The 22,561-nt window shown below is 38.9% G+C and overlaps 1 long non-coding RNA gene across 1 annotated transcript; it reads right to left on the bottom strand.

Moving 5' to 3' along the window:
- Positions 1–1,300: 1,300 nt before the first annotated feature.
- On the bottom strand, positions 1,301–22,280 carry LOC116487240. The gene is made up of 6 exons (XR_004253059.1): positions 22,095–22,280; positions 18,833–19,920; positions 18,308–18,407; positions 11,846–11,974; positions 2,851–2,922; positions 1,301–1,824 (listed from the first exon to the last, which is right to left on the bottom strand). It is a non-coding gene; the product is annotated as an uncharacterized LOC116487240 (long non-coding RNA).
- Between the last annotated feature and the right edge of the window lie 281 nt (positions 22,281–22,561).

The raw sequence follows: 22,561 nt of genomic DNA, 5'->3' as shown, positions 1-22,561 counted from the left end.
CAATTAGTTTATTGTCTTAGAAGGTCTGAACAAGGTAATTTCTTACCTATGTTCATGAAACTTCCTGTTACCTTACGAGTCAGTGACTGTAGATCTCTCCAGCTTTACCCATAGCTATTTTACTTCCCAGTATCTTCATAAGCAGTGCTATCAATCTTCTTTTTCCACCTTGAAGTAAAATTTTCCTCCATTCATCTTGCAGAAATACGGTAATTATCCATTCTGAGACAGCTCAAGCTAATTAAATCTTCCACAATACTATTCCCACCTTCGCTTCACCAGAAGAAGCATTTGAACACTTCAAAACTCTACAGGTATTGTGAAAATTTGGGAGTTCTGAAAAAAAATTCCTCCCATTATCCTTTAATTCTTCCCATATCCCTCAGGTATCAGCAGACAGGATATTTTGCTATTCCTCCCCAGCCTCATGTCCCCTCCCTAGGGCCCAAAGTCCTATGGAGGACTTAGAACTTCCATGTTCCAACCTAAGACCTTGTGCTTTGGGGACTGAGAGTGCACTGCCAACAGGGACAGTTGCACAGACACCTCTCTTACATCTTTCACAGAAGCTATGTAAGTAGCAGCATTGCAAATCTGGGCAGGAAGCCAACAGAACAAAGCTAGGCATCTATTCATATCATTACCTATTTACTTTGACATCACATATGCTTAGAATCACACCACCACTGATCTCTCCCACTTGTGGCAGAGCAGCACGCTAGCCACATAGTAGTCCCATTCTCCCTTATATGAGCTTAGGCCACAGACAGCCCTGTTTTGATGTGGTTTAAGGTAAGTTATTTGAAATTGACTCTGTGCTATAGCTTACTTACAGATATTCTTACAAAGAGAGGTCACAAGGAACAGCCCTCATGTAACAATGCTTTTCTATTATGAACTTCATCTATCTCCTCTTAATTCTGTTCTTTCACCGCAGTGGAATACACAGCAAGGGTCAACAGCCAAGCTTTTCTCACAGGCTGTTGCTATGGCTCTTTTGAGTCTGAAGTGCAGTCTTTATAAATTCCTGTTATGTCAGACTCCAAGTAAAGCCTAAGTCAACTCCCCAGGGGATACCAGCCTACGGATTTTCCTTAAGACAAACAGCATGATGCAAAACAAGCAACTGAAAATGACAAGGGAGTCAAAGGTAAGGTGACAGATTTCAAGGTAGTGCTCTCTTCTTTTTGTGACCATTATTTATCCTGACTGCAGTACAAAGCATTTGAAGGTTGTTGCTATGATAAGGTAATAGAGACAGACGCAGTGGTCCTGTAACTCTCAGGCATACTATGACACGTTTCAGATCCACTTATCTTTATTGATTTGCCTATATTGATCACTGTGAAGGCAAAAGACAAAGCAGTCACTGAGCTTGCACATATGTTGCCCCTGGAACAAATACGTAAGGGCACAAGTTAACTGTCCTGGAATGCCCGTAGTATCAAATGCTGCGCGTAGCACTTCACAGCCAAATTTGATCCAAGCCTTCCCCCTTAAAAAAAGGAAAAAGTATATTATGCCATTTAATTAACTAAAGAGTGTTCTCCTGGGAGTCCAAACACTGCACATATTAGCATCTCCTTAAAAGTGTCCCCAAAAGGCCTAGCTTTGAGTTAATCCTCCTTGAACTTGGGGCAGCTTTTGAAATTTGTCTTCATAATGCAACTGGTTAGAGTAGACAAGGTAGACAAAATTTCAGAGAGCTTCTGAAGCAGTTATTCTTCTAAAATGAATATCCTCTGTTTCATGCTGTCCATCTGATTCAAGTAGTGTTTATTTTTTTTGAATAACCAACCAATTCATTTTCCTTCTCCACAAAATCTGCAAGAAAAGCAGATGGCACCGTCAGCACACAGGGTACCTTGTGGTCAATGACAAAATAAAGAATGGTAGTAAGTTTTAAAATTATGATACCTAAGTATGAAATCTATTTCCATTCACGATTGATGGCTTTTTTTAAAAAAAAAAAAGGAAATTTCATACTCCCATTCATATTTATTACTAACCCTTCAAGGTATCTTGCTATGAAAATGGCACAGGAATTATATCTTTTTTTTATTTATTTGCTTGGCACAGGAATTATATCGCCTTTTTTTTTTTATTTGCTTAGGTATAAGGAATACTTGTTTCAGGCCTTTCCCAATTAGACACGAACTTCTAAACTCTATGATAATGTTCAATGCACCTTAAAAGACTATTTTGATTTTATTACAAGGAAATGTTGCACACTGGGAAAAGACGTTTTAAACAAGCTAAGACAGCAACCAATTAAATGCAATCAGTTTCTTTAAAAAACAACATCCAGTCTTAAAATGCTTGACGCCATTAAAGAAAGTTTGAAAATGAGACCAAAAATATGAACCTAAAGCCAGTTCTTAAGCCATTGTAAGAACAAGTTCCAATATCAGGCCAGATTATCAGATCTTCAGGGCTTTCTGCAAAATTCATCTTTATTGAAGCTTTTGGAAGCTTTCAAAGAACATCCCTTCCATTTGGTTTTTCCTCTTACCAAAAGCACAAAGTGAATAGAAACTCTTCACGAAGTATCAACAAGCAATTTTAACCACATATTTGACATGTAAAAATATGTGTTCTAATTAAGTTATAAAATTAAATTTATTCTCAGGAATAAGTGATATTAAATTAGTCCACCTCTTAAAGGTCATTCAGAGATGATCTGAACGCACAACACCCACCTGTTCTGTGATTGTGGAGTCTGTTGTTTATCATTCCCACCTCACCCTGCTGATGGCTATCAAACAACCCTCTTCAGCCTGTTTAAACTGAGAACCCCCCCCCAGACTGAAAATATAACAAACCAAACTGGTTAATCTCAGTCTGATTTACCTGAATCTGAACAGGTAGAACAGTAATCTTCTGCATCTGTGTCTAATCCACTGTTTTTCATTGTTCAAATTCCTGTAATTTTAAGGGAAAAAAATTACTTGATGTCCAAGAACACGACCCAAATACTAGTATTGTAAGAGACACTAGAGAAAGTAATGACTTGCTGCAGTTTCCACAGGATTCTACTATGTCCTTTCCAGTTTGGTTAAAACTACAGCTTAAGCAACCACACACCGCTGTTCAAATCAAACTGAAACGCCAGCTATGCTGCAACTGCAGCTGTAATCCTCTTTGTTTAGTTAGTAAAATATAATCAAGTTATTTTGGATTTGCTATCAACGTGTTTTCTTGCTAGGCCGTATATTCTTCTTGCTCCCAAATTGGCTATCATGTTGAGATTATATGTTAAAAAACAGGACAAGGCAGCAACCATTAGTTTTCTATATCTTGCAGATGTAAGAACTAAATACACACAGAGAATCTTGACTTCACAGTTTTGGCAGATGCTGTCTGTGGTTTGCACATTTGGTGCCTTATCCTGAAACTTTAATGGAGTCTCAGCAACACATCACTTCCTCCTATCCCTGCCTCTAGATAGGAGATGCAATCAGGTCTCAGTCACCTACCTTCTTTAGGGACTTTAGAAACAGATTGAGATTTCATTAATTTCCCTATTGATTATTAAGGTTCTCCACTCATTGCTGAGGAACAAATCTCAGGATGTAGTGCTCTGTATTTGTGACAATTTTTTTTTTTTGAAGTACAGATTTTTCATTCATAAAATAAGAAAACAAGCCAGTCACATACACACAGATGACAAGGGCATTCCACTTGCAAGTTTACTAGTTATATTACTAAAGAGGCCCATAAACATAGTCATCTTCCCCCATACCTCTAGGGAAACAAAACAAAACACAAACATTTCTCCATGTTCCTCTTCAGAAACAGCTGTTTTCTAGTTCTCTTGAGCTAGGTGCTGCTCCTTCAAAAATATATGAAGATTACACTGAACCACCTCAGGACACAGAAGACTGTAGGTCAGATTAGGTCTGATAGGCATTTTGTCCTCTCTATCCCTTCAACAGTGCCATGGTATTCAGTCCCTTCCACCATCTCCAGTGTACCATCTCCTACAGTATGCTGTGATAACTACTAGATCAAGACAAACTGGAATACAAAATATAAACGATCAATTCCTTAAATTCCTTAAACACCTTGGGGAAGGGAATAAATTTTTAACCTGTATCAGTTCTGTAACACAGTTCAGATAATTCAGATGCAAAAGCAGTTTCATTATCCCAACCAAGAGAAAGGTCCAGGAGTGAAAGTGAGCAGCTAAGGAAGCATGAGGTAAGGCAAATTATACCTTGTCAGACTACAAAAAAAAGCTAGACTTATTTTTCCCCCCCTCTTAGTTTATGCTTTAAGTCATAATATGAAGGCTAGGTTAAGTGATTTTCCAGGTGCTTAATATTTTTCTGATCAATGAAGATAAGCATGAAAACACTGTGTGTCAACAAGAGACAGAGGTGTTAGAAACAACATAGGCTTAGGTTAGAAGAAATCTCTTAATGTAAATAAGTAACAGGCAGAAGTTCAGTTTCTTACTAGATGTTCAGTTTCTTCTTTCTTACTAGAAGTTCAGTTTCTTACTATTATGTCTGATGACACACTCTATATTGGATGTATATATTCTAGAAAAAGAATGTAAACCTGATAACACAGGTTTATGCGCGATAACACAATGCATAGGTTCAGGCATGGAGAAAACACTTTGACCATTTTAGACAGATTTTTTCCAACATTAAAAACCAAACAATAATTAATAAAATAACGATAAAACACACAGCAACTCTGCCACACTAGTGTTAGAAAACACCTTAAGTTGCAGAAAACATTAAGACTACTTTCTATAGCATACACCTTTGCCCAATCTTAAAATGCCACTGGTGTGCTGCCTTACTCAATGTCTTACATGCCTATCTGGTGAAGAGAGGCATGCCTCTCCTCTGAGCATTTCCAGTGAAGTTGAATCTGTTTTGAGGCCAGAAAAGGAGATTAGTTTAAGAGATTCACCCAATTCCATAAATCAACTCTTCAGAGAGCATTTACCCTCCAAGATTTTCTATTCTTTTAGCTTGCTAACTTCCCTTAACTCTCCAAAAGCTTGGTTTGTCAAGATACACTTTCTTAGTTAATGAGCCTGTACATTTTTATTGCAGTTTGTTTTATTCTCACCCTGACCTCATAACTTGATTATACAGACCAATTTCTTTTTACAACTATTCAGTGCAGTACTCCAAATCCTGCTAGCTTCAGAAATCTTCTGAAACAGTTGAAAACCTCCTGGCTACTTTTGTAAAAGCTGTAGGTTTAAAAGGACAATAAGAATGTTGTAAAGCTAGGACTAAATCCTGCTTCTTGTATGCATTTCTATTGACGCCTGTAGGAGTTAGCATGCAAGTAAAATGAAAACATTGTTTGTGTAATAGTTTTAACACTACGCAATGCTTAAAACCAAACCAAAACACAAATGCTCTCAAATGCAGCCAAGGTAACCAGCAATGAAATAGAGAAATGCTTTTTTTTTTTTCCCCTGTGCCTACAGATGTAAAATTGCAAGAGGTCAAGTCTATTGATATTTTGTTTTCAATTTATCAAAGCTTGCTGTTAGATCTGTGGATTTTCTCCAGGAAAAGGAAAAAGTTAATCTAACCTGACACTTAATAGCTGTTTATAACTATAACTAAACCAAGTTGTCATAGCTTGAAATTCAAGAGAAAAATCACACTCCCTTGTATTGTGTACACTGTCTCTAGGTGACCACTAAGTGCAGAGCTCTCCTTTCAAACATTCAAAGGCAAGAAAGGCCACAAAAAATAAAAATCAGACATACAGGCTCTAGCTGCAGTTTGTACAGAAGGACTAGTTCTGCAAAGTCTTTTTTAACCTCATTGTGACAAGAGGTGTTCTACTTATCTACTGGACAGCAGTACCAAAACCAGCATCTCGTGTAGAAACATCAGGATTGAACACATGAATGCAGTTTATGTATATGCTGTATACATCTTCACTGAACTGTAAGGATCCCCAGGCCTCAATGGAGCAGGTCAAACATGACCCAGAAGATCCTCCCCACCCCTGTTCCATATTGTGAAACCCATTTTAATAATCTATGGGTGGAGTTGTGCTCCACTCTAAACATTCTGTGAAAGCATTGAAGAGCATAAGGAGATTTTTTTTTTAAATCAAAAGGATAATCTCTACCTCCCTCAGGGAAAGATCTGTTTCATTGTGACACATCTGGAAGTACCTAGATCAGGTATAGCAAAGATCAGGAACTGTCTTAAACAGAAAAGTCCAAGTAAAACTTAGAAAAGTTGACAAGGGATGAAACAAGAAGCTGACCATAGGTTCAATGGGAAAAAAAAAACACAAAACAACAAACAAATACAAGGACAAATATGAGGTCCCTGGTAAAGACATGTTCTGTTACATTAAAAAAAATAATTCCAATATGAAACACTACAGAACAGCCCTGAACCAGAGAGAGAGCTGGTCAAATGGCTGCAATCCCATAGTAGTTTGGTTTTGGAAACAAAGCTGGCAGAAAGTGGACCTGTCCCATCAGCTCCTTCAAGGCAAGAGTTCTCAAGAGCTTTTACAGCAGATTTGGCACAGTCTGCTAAAATGTTCTGTAGGTGGGCACCACGATCATCTACCAAATAAACACTACCCCTTCACAGAAGTGGAACAATTTCACTTATTATACATCTGATCTTCCTGACTGGACCAGCCACCTACCTTCTTCCAGACTCAGGGGGACTGTAGACTAATTATCCTCCTCCTGTGTCAGGTGCTATAAGCTCTGGCATTTAGGGGAAGGTGCTCATTTACTGTTTTTGCATAGGAAGCGTACAAAATGCTCACACAAAGAACCAGCCTGAGAAATTCCCATGAACTTTTTTTAAAACACTATCAGCCAACAGTCAGCTCAGTTCTCCGAGAAAATATTGCTTTCACAGTCTGTGTAGAGAAAAAACAAAGGACAACGAGACTCTCCCTTCTCTGAGAAATGAGGCAGTACTGCAGAAAGGCTGCTGTCACCTCAGTAATGCACTAGTCCACATCCTACCCCTAAGTTGCTAAATCAGTTACCCTACCAGTTTAACCTTCCAGATTTAGTGACTGATAGTGGTAGAACTCCAGCTTGTGACTCATGGTCACTAACAGGACAGCTGGAGAGGTTAAAGACATATGACACAGGCATTTTGAGTCACCCTGCTCCCTATAGCATAGAACTGGTGGGATTTTAATTAGACCCTAATCTTTTAAATGGCTATTTGAGATAACTCACATAAGCTTGGCAGTGCTGTGTTTATTGACTACCATGAAGGTTTGAAGAAAAGGCTGCATTACAGAGGAAAGGTGTATAAAAGGGAGTAAGACACATGTTTTTACAAAAAAAAAAAAAATAGTGGATTAACCAATCTTCAATATGGATATGCCAGAATGACATGTTATTCACAGATATTTAAGACTTACTTTCCTGAGCATTCTACCAAAGAAGATCTAAACCCATATACAGTACTCATTTGAGCATGGAAGGGTTCTGACTAACACCTGCTGTGGTGATCCAGATCCATTTAGAAGCAGCGTTGGTACTGCCTATTTCTTCTTTCTTGATGGCATCTAAGTTTGTGCTAGTGATAAGGTAGTTTCTGCTTATCCTTCAGCAGGTGTTGATGAGAACAAAATACCCATTTACAAGTTTAAGGCTGTCAATACTGACAAATGCAGCACAGAATTCTAACCTCAAAAACTTTTCTACCCTGAGAAGAATACTGACTTAGAAAACACAGATTAACTGCAGAAGTATTGCCACATAGAAGATTATGGGTGTATGCTGGTCTACTATTTAGATAGTAATCTGGAACTGGTAAAGACTACAGAGATATCACTATGAGTCAATGGTTTACACAAGATTTTTTTTAAAAAAATTATATGTATAAGTAAGTGTTGTCTGCCAAGTTAACAACAGTATTATTAAACGAAGCATGCTACATACTGACAACAGAAAAGCTCCTTTTTTAAGAAATAAATTGTTGCTGCATACATGAATGAAGGATCAGTTAGGCACAAGGATCTACACTACAAGCTCCAGAGGTCATCTGTTCTGCACCCCCTCCCCAGCTTTCCTCAAGCAAGGTTGAGCAGGTTGCCCAGGATCATGTCCTGCCAACTTCTGAAGACCTCCAAAGGATGGAGGCTCCACAACCTCTCTGGACAGCCTGTGCCAGTGCTGTGTCACTTGCACAGCAAAGAAGTACTTCCTGATGTTCAGCTGGAACCTCGTGTGTTCCAGTTTGTGCCCGTTGCTTCTTGTCCTGGCACTGGGCACCACTGAAAATAGCATGGCTCTGTCCTCTTTGCACCCTCCCTTGAGGTATTTATAGACATTAATATCAGCCTTGTCCAGGCTGAACAGTCCCAGCTTTCACAGCCTCTTCTCACAGGAGAGGCGCTCCAGGCCCTTCATTATCTTGGTGGCCCTACACTAGACTCTCTCCAGTATGTCCACATCTCTCAAGGACTGGGGGGCCCAGATCTGGACAGAGTCTTCCAGGTGTGGCCTCACCAATGATGGATATAGACAGAACTACAGATACCTCTACATTTGTTAATATTTTTAGATCAGTAACCACCGAGGTAAAGCAAGGAAAGCCTCCGCTGCTTCCTGAACATGAACTGCTTTATTCCATGACCTCCCACAATAATAGCTTCATTTTGGTCCAGGATTATACACAAAGCCACCGACCTCTCAAAATATAGACATAATTCAGCTAGTAAGTTAAAACAGGCATACATCATTTTCTAGGCTCTGTCATTTCACAGTGACTTGTAAAAACAAAACAGAACACAAACTCAGATTCTCCCTAAATTGGAGAGGACTTCTGCACTTCCTGCCCTAATCTCAAAAAATCTTTTGGTATTTTCTCTCCACAAAACATTAGGCATTCCACAGGAGAAAAATTCAGATTTGCTCTTAGAAATGCTTTCAATGTATACGACAAATGCTCACTTTACATTAAAAGCTTCCATTAAGATTTTAGCTAAAAATTGAAAGTTACTTATTTTGGACACAGTGGTGGAATGCACTTGGGCTAAAAACATCACAAAATGTTTGTTTTTTATTGTTAATGACTTAACACATCAGTAGCATAACATCATCATTCTACGTACTCCTGAAAACATTTATAGGCAGATGGACTGCAAGGAATGTGAACGAGGAAAGCCAGCTGATGTTGTAAGGAGGAACGTGTAGTTCTGGCAAACTAAAAATAAAAAGAAAGCATTAACACACCATATGCTGTACAACAGCTAATGGTATTATTTAGAAATGTTCCAATAAAACAAAGCTAAAGATGGCAAAAGTTCAGATCTACTAAAAAAAGGGGACTTTTAGTTTTCATTTTACACAAACCTTAGGATAACATATCTAGCTAACGAGTTTTCCTTGTGACCAAAGTTACTAGCCATGCCAGAAAACAGTTGTAATACCACTGGTAAAACAAATTTTGGCTTGTACACAGACCATGACTTAAAAGACTGACTTGTCTTGCACCACAATCTTAGTATCTTCCTATGCAGTAAGTTCTGTTTTAGCCTCTGTGCATCTGCATAGTAGCGTTAATATGTTCTCTTTCAAGTGGTGTGAGAAAAGCAGCAAACAAAAGGGAGCTCTTCCATGAAGTATTTTCTTGTAAGTGAAATCCTATCACAAAAAGTAATTTCAACTCGGGAAATGCTCAAGTAACTTTGACATTTTGGAAACTACAAATGCCACTCGTAACAGAATAGTGTGTGCACACAGTGAATATTCAACAAAATCTTTTTTTCGTGCTTTCAAACTGAAGATAGCAATCACAACTGGATTATTTCTTAGAATGTGTCAGTTAATAATTTGACCAGCAAGAAGGCTGAAGTGTCTTGGAGGAAGTAAATCTTTCTGGCAAAAGAAAACACTTCAAACTGCCACAGAATGGACAGTAACATAGCACTGGGTGAAGGACTCATCATCTAATGACACCACACCCTTGGGCAAATCTTAACCTGTTCTAATTTTCACTTCCAGTTTACAAAATGGTTGTAGCTTCTCATACCTGCAGCAGAGATGTAAAATCATGTAATTGCTCACAGTCTGAAATTTTCAGGACTAACAGCAGACTTCTCAGTCTCAGCCTTGCTGAAGTGCTCACTCATATTATTAGGGTAACCAACTCCAATTACAGAAGTACATACGTGAAGGTAAGAACTATGTTTTCCAAAGCTTTTCCTTCTGTTTTCTTGGTGTCAAAACAAAGAGTTTAGACTTCTCCTTTGTAGCAAAGTAGCTGAAGCACGGAATAAAAACAGGACACATTTGCTCAACAGCTCTCCCTCTAGCCCAACAGAAAACAGCGAAGGAAATGCAATGGATTTAATCCATATTAAAAAGCTTCAGTAAATCACCATTCTGCAGCTTAGCCTGTGAGGTGACCTGACATCAGCAAAAACATTCTTAAGAGTGTCTTCATTTGTGACTTATATTATGGAAAGGTAAGCTTAAAACAGAAAGGCCTGTGGTTTAGGTTGCTTAAATTTTACCTGACAGGTCTCGAATTCTAATGGACTATTTGGACATTGATTCAAAGCAGCAAATGACGACTGAGTGTCTGCCTTTGTTCCAGAAGGTAAATCCCATGAGCAACTCAAACAGAAGTTTCAGAGTCCACAGAGTATGTTCATTCTGGTACACCCATGTGCTATGTACTATTTAAATTCCATTTTAAAAACATAACTAGCCATGAAACACTTGTTCCTAATGCAACAGAGGAGCTGCACTAAGAATTAGAATTTTCCCTCTAGCCAGAAAAGGTGCTGAAATAGAAAGAACATTTCCAGCTCAGACCAACACTGAACCCAAGCTATTACTCCTTTTACACATGGCAGAACTCCACTTACATTCAACAGCAAAAAGTTGAATGTGTGTCTCTGTGTTTGTACTGGGTTTATGTGGCAATGTTTTGGTAGCAGGGTGGAGGCTGCAGGGGTGGCCTCTGTGAGCAGAACCCAAAAGCTGCCCTATGTCAGACCAGAGCCAGCTCCACCTGATGATCAGAGCCAGCTTCAGGGTGGATGGTAGGGCAAATACATTTTTAGTTAGCTTTAAATATCAGTGCTCTAGTCTGCTAGCAATAGGCAATAAATTATATTCATCTCCCTTACGTTGGTTTCGTTTAGCCTATGACAGTAATTGGTGAGTGACCTCCCTGTCCTTATCTCAACCTTTGAGCTTCCTTCTCCCCCCCCACAAAAAATTCTTACCCCTTCCTTCTGAGGAGGGAAGTTACAGTCACTAAGGGTGCTGAGCCACCTACCACCTCACTTCTCAACTACTAAACTTGCCAAGTGAAAGGAACACCCTGAGAAGCATCAGGTCCATAAGGAAGAAGTCTCCATAGAAAGAAAAGGGATTCCTTTTCTCATCTTTATTCCCCTCAAAAAGGGGCACTGTTTCCCAGCCCTCTCATTTATCTCTTTTTCCTAGAAGCTCTACTTATTTTCTTATTTCAAGAGCAGAGTAGGCCACACAAGGAAGGGCATGTATGCTTTTTCAAGGCTTCATATCCCTGTTTTACCACATTCAAACATGCTAACCCTTCCCAACACATACTCCTATCCACGTTTTTTAGTTCAAAAACAGCTACTACAAACTAGTTATGACCATGAGATAGAACATGCTGAGCCAACTGCCATGAACCAGAACAACTTCAGTCACGAGAGAAAGCAAACAGGTAAAAGTGAAGGATATTAGTTTGATTTGCTTGCAGCAAAGGTGTCTTGTGACAGACACCAACAATACTCAATTCCCACAGATCAGTTTTCCTTGCTTAAGACAGATCTAAGAGTTTTGGTACTGTTTTCCCCATAAAGTTGGGCCCACTGTTCTTACTCTTTAGCCATCCTCTCCCACATCTGAAATGTGTCTGCTCAAAGTCTTCAGTGATCTCCTTCAAGGTCCCTGCCTCCAGCTTCACGTTTGTTTCTGCTTCCTGTCCCATCACAGTGATTATTCCAAAGCCTGGAAAAAAAACATAACATGAAGCAACTCCGCAACTTGTTCAACATTATTTGATTTATTACACAAGAAATATCCAAGTTATTTTCGGTTATTCAAATAATGTGAGGAAGAGACTGCTACAGGCACAATCAGGGAAATGAGGTTATGTAATGGCAATAAATAATAAGCTCTAACATGCCCTTGCCTCTACATTGCTAACATGACAGCATAATGGATGGATCTGTAGTTTGCTTGCTCTCATTGTAAATATTACACAGTACATGAGGATTTTGTACTTCAGTCATTGATAAAAACTTGTTGGTCAACATCAAAAATGATTAGCATTAATAAGGACTAAGAATAGGCCTTCAAATACTATATTTTCAGATTCAGAAATTCAATACACGTGATTTATGAGAATTCCAATTCAAAAGAAAATATTTTTTTTGACTTTTGATCATAATCCCTACAATTAAATCAATTTTTGTCCTGAACTGTTTAGCAATTGTTTGGGAATATTTGCATGCGAACTATCAATAGCTTGAGCAGAAGACAATAGCTTAATTTCTGTTACTGAAAAGAATGTGGTCCTCTGATGACTAGAGCTATGAGGCCACCAAGGTATTTTTCTACTCTTATATCAAGACACTATTTTTCTACAGCCCCTCACAAACTCCTTTCATCAGCCTTTCACTGAAAGCTCCAAACCTCATTTTCATCAATACATTTTAATTGTGCTATGAGTTTTCAATAAGTAAAACTATACAAATTAATCCAGAAAACAGATCTAACACTTTAAAATTCAGTAAACAACCGAATGATTCCAGGTAGAAATCCCAAGAATATCAAAATCAAGTTTTCTTTTAAGTACATTCTATCCTTGATTGCTAAATTATTGCCCCATGCACCTATTACATAAAAGATTAAACCCAATTTATGCAGCATTCTTCCTCAGTATGTCAGGTAAAGCATTAAATAGTAGCATTAAATACTTAATGTAACTCCGTATTTCAGGAAGTGAATATTCTCCAAAGAACTCTAAAAAAAAAAAAGCCAACTGCACCATCTCTATGTGTTAACATTACTGTGCTAATAGTGTAGCGTGACTACTATTTTTCTAATACTTAGAAGTTTTGTCTTGAGAAATGCCATTTCAATGCTAAATGATAAATGAGTCATAAAATAGCCCAGGTCAGAATGGACCTTGAATAATCATTTAGACCAACTTTTCAGGCTAAACAGGAACTTAGATGGTATTATCCAGAACCCTGTCCAGTCCTGTCTTGAAAGCCTCTGGTGACAGGGATTTTATCACATCCCTGGGGAAGTCACTCCTCTGATTAATTGCTCTCACTGTAAAAAATAGAAATAAAAATTGTTTTTTGAGATATTAATTTGAATGCTTAGAAAATAAACAGACTTCTTAGGACCATCAATTTAAAGTGACTATGTAGGTAGTAACAGTTACTGTCAAACAAGACAATTTGAGAATGCCATGAAAAACATTTTTTTCAGTTTATTTGATCCAAAAAAATACAACAGAACATGACAAATACGATCCATGTAATCAATTATTATTATTATTTTTAAATGTTAAGAATACCTCAAAACTGCAACTCCGTACTATGCACAACAGGACAAGAGCACTCTTACGGTGAAGTCCTAGAAGTTATTACAGACTTGTCAGCTGCATACATTCCTTGCTGTTTGCATGTAAGATTGATATCTCACATTGGTAATACGAAAAACAAACACACTAGGAGTTTCATTATCTACAGCAGTATTGTTTTAAGACTATAACAAGTGGTGATGATTACCAAGGTAAAAACTAGTGAGAATGAGAGCTCAAGGGAAAATGAAAAGTCTAAACGCATCGAGAGAGTTCCCTTGGGAAGTGCTGAGCAGTACTGACTAATTAACTACTGTGCTCATTATCATGCTACATAACATCTTACCTAAGCTATGATTTCAAGGATAGACTGATTGCAGCTCCAGCCAAAACAGTATGCGCTGAACTACACCAGTTGCTCTAGAGAAGAACTATGAGTAAAAGTTAATGGTTTACCCTGGCTCACTGCAAGTAGCTCTTGAGCATACTGCTGACTGCAACCTCTCCTAGGCTATCTGGAAGCCAGAATAGATCACTGAAAGCATCTACAATGCCAGCTTTTCTCACAAGTCAGGCAACAAAGCATTACAAGGAGTGACATAAATATTAATATTCAAAAATGCAATAAATGTCAGGTTTAGAAGAACCACAGCTACTTGTAGCAGCTTAATTTTTCTACTGATCAATTTTCTACTAAAATTGATATTTTAGCTTACCAAGATCTGCCTTTACTTTCTGATGGTAAAAAAAAACACAACACCATTGAACTACAGCCCATGCACACAAGAAGAGATCAGCACCTACCCAAAGCTATGTATTATAACAAAGAATAATAGCAACCTCCCTTTCCTTTGAGTGCAAGGATTTTCACAGCAGAACTCCTAATTTTGTTATCTTCTTCCCTTTCTTGGTACACATACCTAGACTTCATTAGAGAGGATATGTTATTTGCTTGCACTGGTATAATTTAAAGTTTATAGCTATCATACCCATTTCATTTTCTTTATTTTTCCTCTTTGATACCCATTTTGCCCAAACCCAAACAGTTAGTTCAGGTCCAAACTAAAAATAAAACATCAGATGTTTAAAGATTTTTTTTTTTTTTTTTAAAAAAAAGCATATTCCGGTACTGGTGAACAACATCCTCTTTATTAGAAGTGAAAACAGGAGTAGCAATAGTTTTTCGCTCCCACAGAGACCTTATAGCAGCCTTTCAGTGCCTAAAGGAGGCCTACAGGAAAGCTGGGGAGGGACTCTGTCAGTGGGGTGTAGTGATAGGACAAGGGGGAATGGCTTTAAACTAAAAGAGGGGAGATTAGATTAGATATTAGGAAGAAATAGTGAGGCACGGGCACAGGTTTCCCAGAGAAACTGTGGATGCCCCATCCCTGGAAGTATTCAAGCCCAGGCTGGATAGGGCTTTGGGTAACCTGGTCTGGTGGCAGGGGGTCTGGAACTGGATGGTCTTTAAGGTCCCTTCCAACCCAATTCTGTGATTCTATGATCCTTCCTACATCTCCTTTCACAATCAAGACCAGTAACATGCTAGAGTTATTGTCAGTAATTATAGAACAAAAATCTCACAAATTATAGAACAAAATCTCAGAACCATGATGTGGCACCAACTGTGTTAAATTCTTCTTTCATAAGATTAAAGATGTTCTAGCTTTCAAAAACAAGAATTAACTTGAAAATGTTATGAAGAAGAAGAGTATTAGTACTGATGTCCATTGAAGATAAGAATAATCTACCAAGTCTGACCAAAATCTATTTTTGATGTGCCATAAGAAGTGATACATAAGTAATACAGAAAAACAATTTGAAGGCCACAGCTAAAGGAATTTGAAATACTTTCCCCAATCTTCTATTAGTCACATTAGTAACTTCAGTAATGTTGAAAGCATACAAAAATTTGACTATTTCTTCAGACAAATCATTAGAAGACTTGGGTAATGCTTGTGTCTTTTATTAGAAAACAGTAAGAGCACAAAGCTTGGGAGAATTTAAACATTTTGGGACACTATGGCTATATTTTCCGTTCTTAAAATAAGCAGCATTTTTCTCAGTCATTTCTCACTAATTAGATCACAGTCAATATAAAAATCAAGTTATGTACTAGAAAGCCATTAGCCGTTACACTGCCAGCACAAAACTTTCTATTGCTAATGGAACAGATGTACTGTAGGGAATAGCAGTATAAAAACCATCATGGCAAACAAGTCCTGCTGGCTTCAACTTGATCATTTTAGCTGCCTAGACAGATGTCATACTGATACAAGATGCACACACTCATTTATGAGAAGAGGAAGGACATTAAGGGTATAAGCAAGGAATACATATAAGAATTGATGTTCTTATTCATTTAAAACAGAATATTTCTTATAGAAACATACAGTACACAACTGCAAGCTGATACCAATGTCAAAGAAGCTGGACATAATCACACGTCTTCCACGTCAAAGAAGTTGGACATAATCACACCCATTTTAAATTAGTTTTCCTTTAGCATTGCTCAGCAGCTCCAGCTAGTCACTGCCTCAGACCTGTTGATGCCTCATTTGTTTCTGTTCAGTATCAAGAACTTCCTTCCAAAGCTTTTTTTCCCCCTGACAGCTTAAAGGAAATATTTCAGTAGCTCTTAAAACAACCTAACATTGACAGAAAAGGAAAGTGTTTTGTAAATAATACCAAGGTCCTCAAAATGATAATTTAAAACTTCACTTCCATGAAGAAAAATATATTTTCCTCAAAACAGAAAAGATCTAGAGAGATCACTGAAAGCTAAGGGATCATTATTTTGACACATCCTAGCTCTGTACCAGTTAAGCTGCTCTTAGTTACACATCTCAAGCAGGAAATACATCCTGCATAAAATAGCCATCATGAACAAGTTTCTAGTATCCCTCACTTAGTAAATGAAGGGCAACAATAAAGGTGATCCCATGAAGCATTCTGCTGCTTGTGAACACCAGTAAGTTAAAGCAAAGCAAAACAAGTGTAACAAGTATACTGATAAATTATACATGCTTATACATAAAGCATGAGTGACCTTTAGGCTCCCAGAGTTATTAATCTGGGTCTCATTTATTAAAACATCCACCAAAGCGATGATGAAACATAGCAGAGGTATTCCAAAGTGAGAGTCCCCATTTCAATGCAGTCAAATTAAATTTGGTTTCCAAATTTACTTAATGAAAAGATCACATTGATTAAAGCAGACTTCATCACATCTTGAATATAAAAAAACCATAGAACTGAAAAAAGTGCAAATGACAAGCCAGAGGAAGGGAACTGCAAACAGTACACAGAATAACACATTGGTCAGCTTTGATGACAGTTGCCATGTTGTTGCAGCCTTATACCACAATGACTGCGAGTCTGGCAATGTTCCTATAGAGATGTAATACCTTTTATTAGACTAACTGATAGAGCTGGAAAAAAGACATGATGTGCATCTAGGCACATAAGCTCTTGAGGTCACTGTGTGACCTAAAGCTTGCCTGGCACCTTATCCCATTATAAGATAGTCTAATAAAAGAAGATTACCTCCCTTCACAGACCTTGTCTAATACATATTATACCACGTGCAGTCTCTGGAAAGAGACGATAGTGAAGATCAGGGTGCTGGTTTAGTAAATCACGTACAGTGAACACTTTTCATCATAATAATCCAATCTCTCAAAACAGTTGCAGTGCTCCCTCAAAATATTACAAGCAGCAGCAAAGCTATGCCAAACAAACAAGAAGTCCTCTCATATAGTGCAAGAATACTTTCAGGGAGTTACCTAGATCTAAGAAACAGCATACTACCTGCTTGTTTAAAGTCTGCAATGCAATGCTAAGGAAAAGGGTGGCAGGAAGAAATTCAATCCATGAGAACAGGGAAAACAAAACAAACTAAAATTATCACAGTAGTATTCATTAAAAGAGGTTCCTGTATTACAAGAACTGTGTTTTGCTTAGAGACAAAGAGCCAACGTAAATGAATTAGCAGTCCATTCTGAGAAGATGGAAAGAGATGATACTTCACTTGGAGAAACAGATTACACAAGTTCAGGGTAGTCATCTTGTCAGCACCCTGAGTTAACTTAGCTTTAAAGGTCATCTCTTTGAGGAATTACTCAAATGCCCTGAACATCTGTGAGGTACCAAAAAAAAAAAAAAAAAAAAAAACAACAACCCAAAACATTGTTTCCTTGGCTGTCACTACCAAGACCTCTCTCAGAAAAGCCTCAAGTCATACTAGAACATGTTAGGCATTTTAAGTTTCCCGGGTTTCTTTTACATTAAAGGGTTTAAGCGTCTGCTTAGGTCACATTCTTATAATACAAGTGCACATCAGACAATTTTCCAACAAGCATTAGACACTCTGGGCATGCTACATTGCAGCCATCTAAAAACACGAAGTCTAAGATACTTGCTCCAGATTTGGAATGCAAAGCATATCTAAACGGGAAATTTATCTTGTCCTAGAAAAAAGTGACTAGATTTAATAAATCCAACTTTCAGAGTAGCATTCCTCAGCTTAGCAGATAGATTATTTCTTCAATTGTCTACCCTGCCAGAGCGATGTTTCCAGGAAATAGAAGAGCATGGCAAACTACAAAACTCTCCCAGCTGGACACTAGTATAGCAGATACATGACCATAAGTAATATACAGAGAACACTTTACCATGAGAGAGACTGGCACAGGTTGCCCAGAGGGGCTGTGGAGTCTCCTTCTCTGGAGATATTCAAAACCCACCTGGATGCCATCCTGTGCAATGTGCTTTAGGTGACCCTGCTCAGTATGGGGGTGTGGATTACATGATCTTCAGAGGTCCCTTCCAACCCAATTTGTGATTCTGTGAACACAGAGGCAATTATTACTAATTCGGTGAGTACTGGGATCCCAAAGACATCGTTTGGGAATGTCAACACTTTAAAGTTCAACACTTTAAAAAATGACAATGCTTTATGTAACATGGATGCAGTGGAACAACATAGGAGATGCAATATGTAGGCAGTTCCTACCACATTTTATTATCAGATAAATCCAACCCCTTGGAGCAGGACCCTGAAGCAATGGACAGATGTATGGTTTAATTACAGAACAATTTTTCATAATCAAAAGAAAAACTGGAATTTACCAACTGTACCTAAACAAGCAAAGATATTGACTGCTAGAGATGGTGGTACAGGAAACAAAACAAGAAACCTCCTACCACAAACTGAGAGGAAAAAAAGACAGTGTTTTGATAAATACCAGCTTTAGAAGGATTCAGCACACCTATTTAATGATTCAAGTGCAGAGTCCATTACGTCCCATCTTCCTTGCACTGGATGAAGAACTGCCAATACCTTGTCAATCTTCTATGGATCAAGGTTACATTTCCTATACAAGGTAAAGGCACCTAAAACAAAACAGAATACTGAATAAAAGTAGTGAGAATTAGAAAGAAAAAACGTCTGCTTAAGTCCTTTCACTTAGCATCCTCCTCACATTCTCAAAAGGTTCATGAAAAGGAGGGAAGCATATGTAGGAAAAAGAAAATGAGGTTGAACAACCAGAACAATCCCACACACTTCTAAAACATTAATAGGGACACGTCCTAAATTCCAAAATGAGAATGTTGTTTATACAACTCTTTAGACACAGATGCTATATTTGCAAGAATTGTCAGTATTTCAGGATCATGTGCAACTGTGTCTTTTGAGGCAGTACAATGTGTGCTTTTTTAGTTAAAAATGTCAAAAGACTTATGATATTGTATTAACCTGTTCTTGTACTACATTGCAAATACTTAGGAACACAGAAGCTGCGAGACAATGTTTGCAACCAGAATAACTTAACAGTAACAGTACTAAATGGTGCTCTCAATCAATAAATACTAATAGATGCTGTCAGTCTTAGTCTGTTCTATGAACTTATACAAAGAGTGTAGGCAGCTTAAGAAATGGAAGATTTATCTTTTAAACTTAATCACTAATGAAACCAGGAGTCATGATGAATGTACTTTAAGAGCAAATCATGTCAGTAAAACCTACCAGTCAAGGCTTCTGTATGAACTTCAGTACAGAAAATCTTGACTTTAATTCAGTTACAAACCTTCACAGATACATTTACTGCAATGGGTATTAAAAAACAAACAAACAAACGTTATGTGTTTAAGTGCATTCTTACAGCAGAATATTTATTTCAAGAAAGATAACTCAACCAAAGAGTGAGTGTCAACCCAGATCTCTTCCCTGCACAGCTGGGACACCCTGGGAGGCAGTGCAGGGGCAGGAAAATAGACATCAATTCAGCTCACCTGCCTGCTTCTCATTAACAGCAACTGCTGCAGGTCAGTGTGCTCTCAGGCACTCGTACCGCCACTAGGAGGAGCCAAGCAGGTTAGGTTAGGAGACAAGGCTTTAGCAGCAGGTTAAGAGACAAAGCTTAAACTGATCTTCGTTACAAACGTAAGAGGAAAGTTAACTCTGGTCCCTGACGGTAATTTAGGGGAGACACTGTTATTCAAGAAAAGAAAAATAAATAAAGGAAAACCATCAAAAAAAAACAACAAACAACAACAAAAACAACAATTCACACATGAAAGAGAAAGAGGAAGTGAAGGAAAAAAAGATTCCGATAGATGTCAATACAAAAAGGACATTGTAGGCAAGTTCACCATGTTCTCTTTAAAGAGAAGATTCACATTTATCCAGTGTATCTGTTATGGATCATAATGTTCAATACTTGTCATATTAGCTGCGTATTTACATGTTGCACTGAGACTACCACACCACCACATCAGACAAGAGCCTGTAAACACCACTAATTCGTAACAGACATCTTATTTAAAAGACACATTGAGGAACACAAATACATTTCAGTTATAGAATAAGCCACAAAAATAACATTTTAGAAGCTTAAAATATTTTAATGACTTTCAGGATTTCACAACCCTAGCATTTTAGTAATGAATGACAAATTGTTTTTCACAACTTTTTTGGAATTGAAATGTCTGGTTTCACTTGATTTAATTGAACATTTGATATTATTCAAACCTACACAATATTTTTGCCATCAGTGCTGTGGTTTCTGGAATCTGACTAACTCTACAGAAGCATTCAGTGAAGTGTTCTTTGGTCAGAAAAGACTCCATCACGGGAAAAGAAGGAACAGGGAAGGATTTAACTCCTTTCCCCCAACTAGCATACAAAATCCTATAAACAAAAATAAGAAAGGAAGTCAATAATTAAAGAACAAGGGCTAAAGTTAGCCAGCCTGACTTGCTAGTTCATTGGAAATCCTGAAAATTACCAAATAAAAGCCACACAGTCAAACTGTATAAATCAAGATCCTCTCCTCACTCTGTCTCTGAGACATCCAAATAACACCTGTCAGTATGATTCTTTATGATTCTTTTTTTTCCCTAAATAAAAGAAAAAAGTCTCAAACCACAATGTCTAAAACATGAAAAAAAAGCCTCATGAGCAGCCAGCAAGCTCCTTAGAGTATAAGCAGCGAGTCCTCTGTGTGAAGTCTTGCTCAGTGAGCCCTAAATTCAATATTATCCTGAAATAATAATGCATACACCCAATGTAATGCATTAACAAAACAATGATAAATCACCATGATATCTATTTATTGATATATTTGTCACAATCCCACCAGGCATGGATTAATAAACTGCTCTTGGCCACAGCTGTCAGCTGATCACTTAACAGCCTGACCATAAGGCTGTAAGTCACAGGCTTCAAATAAATAAGACTCCTGCATGAGTCCTGCATTCCCAAATGGACCCTCGGCCAAGGCTCCCCATTCTATCACACACCCATTTTCCTTGGCAAGGATTCTTACAAGGAACTTCTCTGCCACTTTCTACTCTTCCTCCATCCCCTTTCCTTTGCCAAAATTCCTCCCCCAATCTCCTCTTCCTCTTACCTACTCACCTGTGCTACAGTCAAGGTGTGCTGCTCCTGACTCAAAGGTGGGTGGTGGACTAAAAGGATGCTGGAGACCTGGCCAGGGGGCTTGCCATGACCACCCAACTGAGTACTGCCTGCAACAATGCCTAAGAAGCTGAATTATTTCCTGGGGAGCTACAAGTAAACTGTACTGCTCTCCTCCACCAGGACCCCCTGTTTTATACGATTTGAAGGACCTCATCCCTTTCCAGGTGACCTCGGAGTGAAAACATGCGTTAAGAAGACTTCATGAAGGCAGAGGACCATTACACATCAGCTGTGATCCACGAATGCCAGCAAAACTGACAAGCCATAACAGCTGTCCATATTACTGGTCAAACGGGGCATTCGTAGCTAAACTGGCATCTCACCCAAAGCTGAGCAGCGGCTCCACCTCTCTACAGAGGCTGACAGAAGACTTGTTTCTGTATCAGATTTATACAGCGATACACAGAAGAACAGTAGTCATTTCTTTCCTTTAATACTCTTTTAAGAGCAGAGTAAGCTCACGGAGAGCTGGCAGCACACGCCCTGCCTCAGGGGGGGTTCTGTGAGGCTGTGCCAGGCACACGGGGCCCCAGCGGGTGCGCTGTTACCTGAAGGCAGCCGTTACCCGCACCGCACCGCGGTACCCTCGCGCAGCCTTCTCCCAAACCGACTCCTCCTTGGCTTGGAAACACACGCTCCGGCTCCGGTTCCGGCCCCTCGGGGGCACACACACCCGTCCCCGAAGCCCGGCTGCCTGCACGACCCTCACCGGGGACCCACCAAGGGCAGGGCGCCGCCATCCCCGCCCCGCACTCGTGGAGGGAGGTGGAATGGGGGGGGCGTGGCAGACATCTTGGGCTGGGGCGGAAATGCCCGTCACCGGCCTCCTCCCGCATGCTCGAGCGAAGGTCTTGCCCTTAACCAAGATGGTGGGGGGGGGGGGGGGAAGGGATCTGCCAGAGCGTCCATGAGTGGTTATTAGGCCTTCGCTGCGTGCCCCCAGCTGAGTGCAATTGCTCAAATATCCTCAGCATCCCATTTCTTTAAAGAAGTCCTTAGTGTTTTGCTCCCACTG

The sequence above is a fragment of the Aythya fuligula genome, chromosome 3, assembly GCF_009819795.1.
Source record: "Aythya fuligula isolate bAytFul2 chromosome 3, bAytFul2.pri, whole genome shotgun sequence".
In the NCBI taxonomy this organism is placed as follows: domain Eukaryota; kingdom Metazoa; phylum Chordata; class Aves; order Anseriformes; family Anatidae; genus Aythya; species Aythya fuligula.
This window is presented reverse-complemented; position numbering and strand designations above follow the sequence as displayed.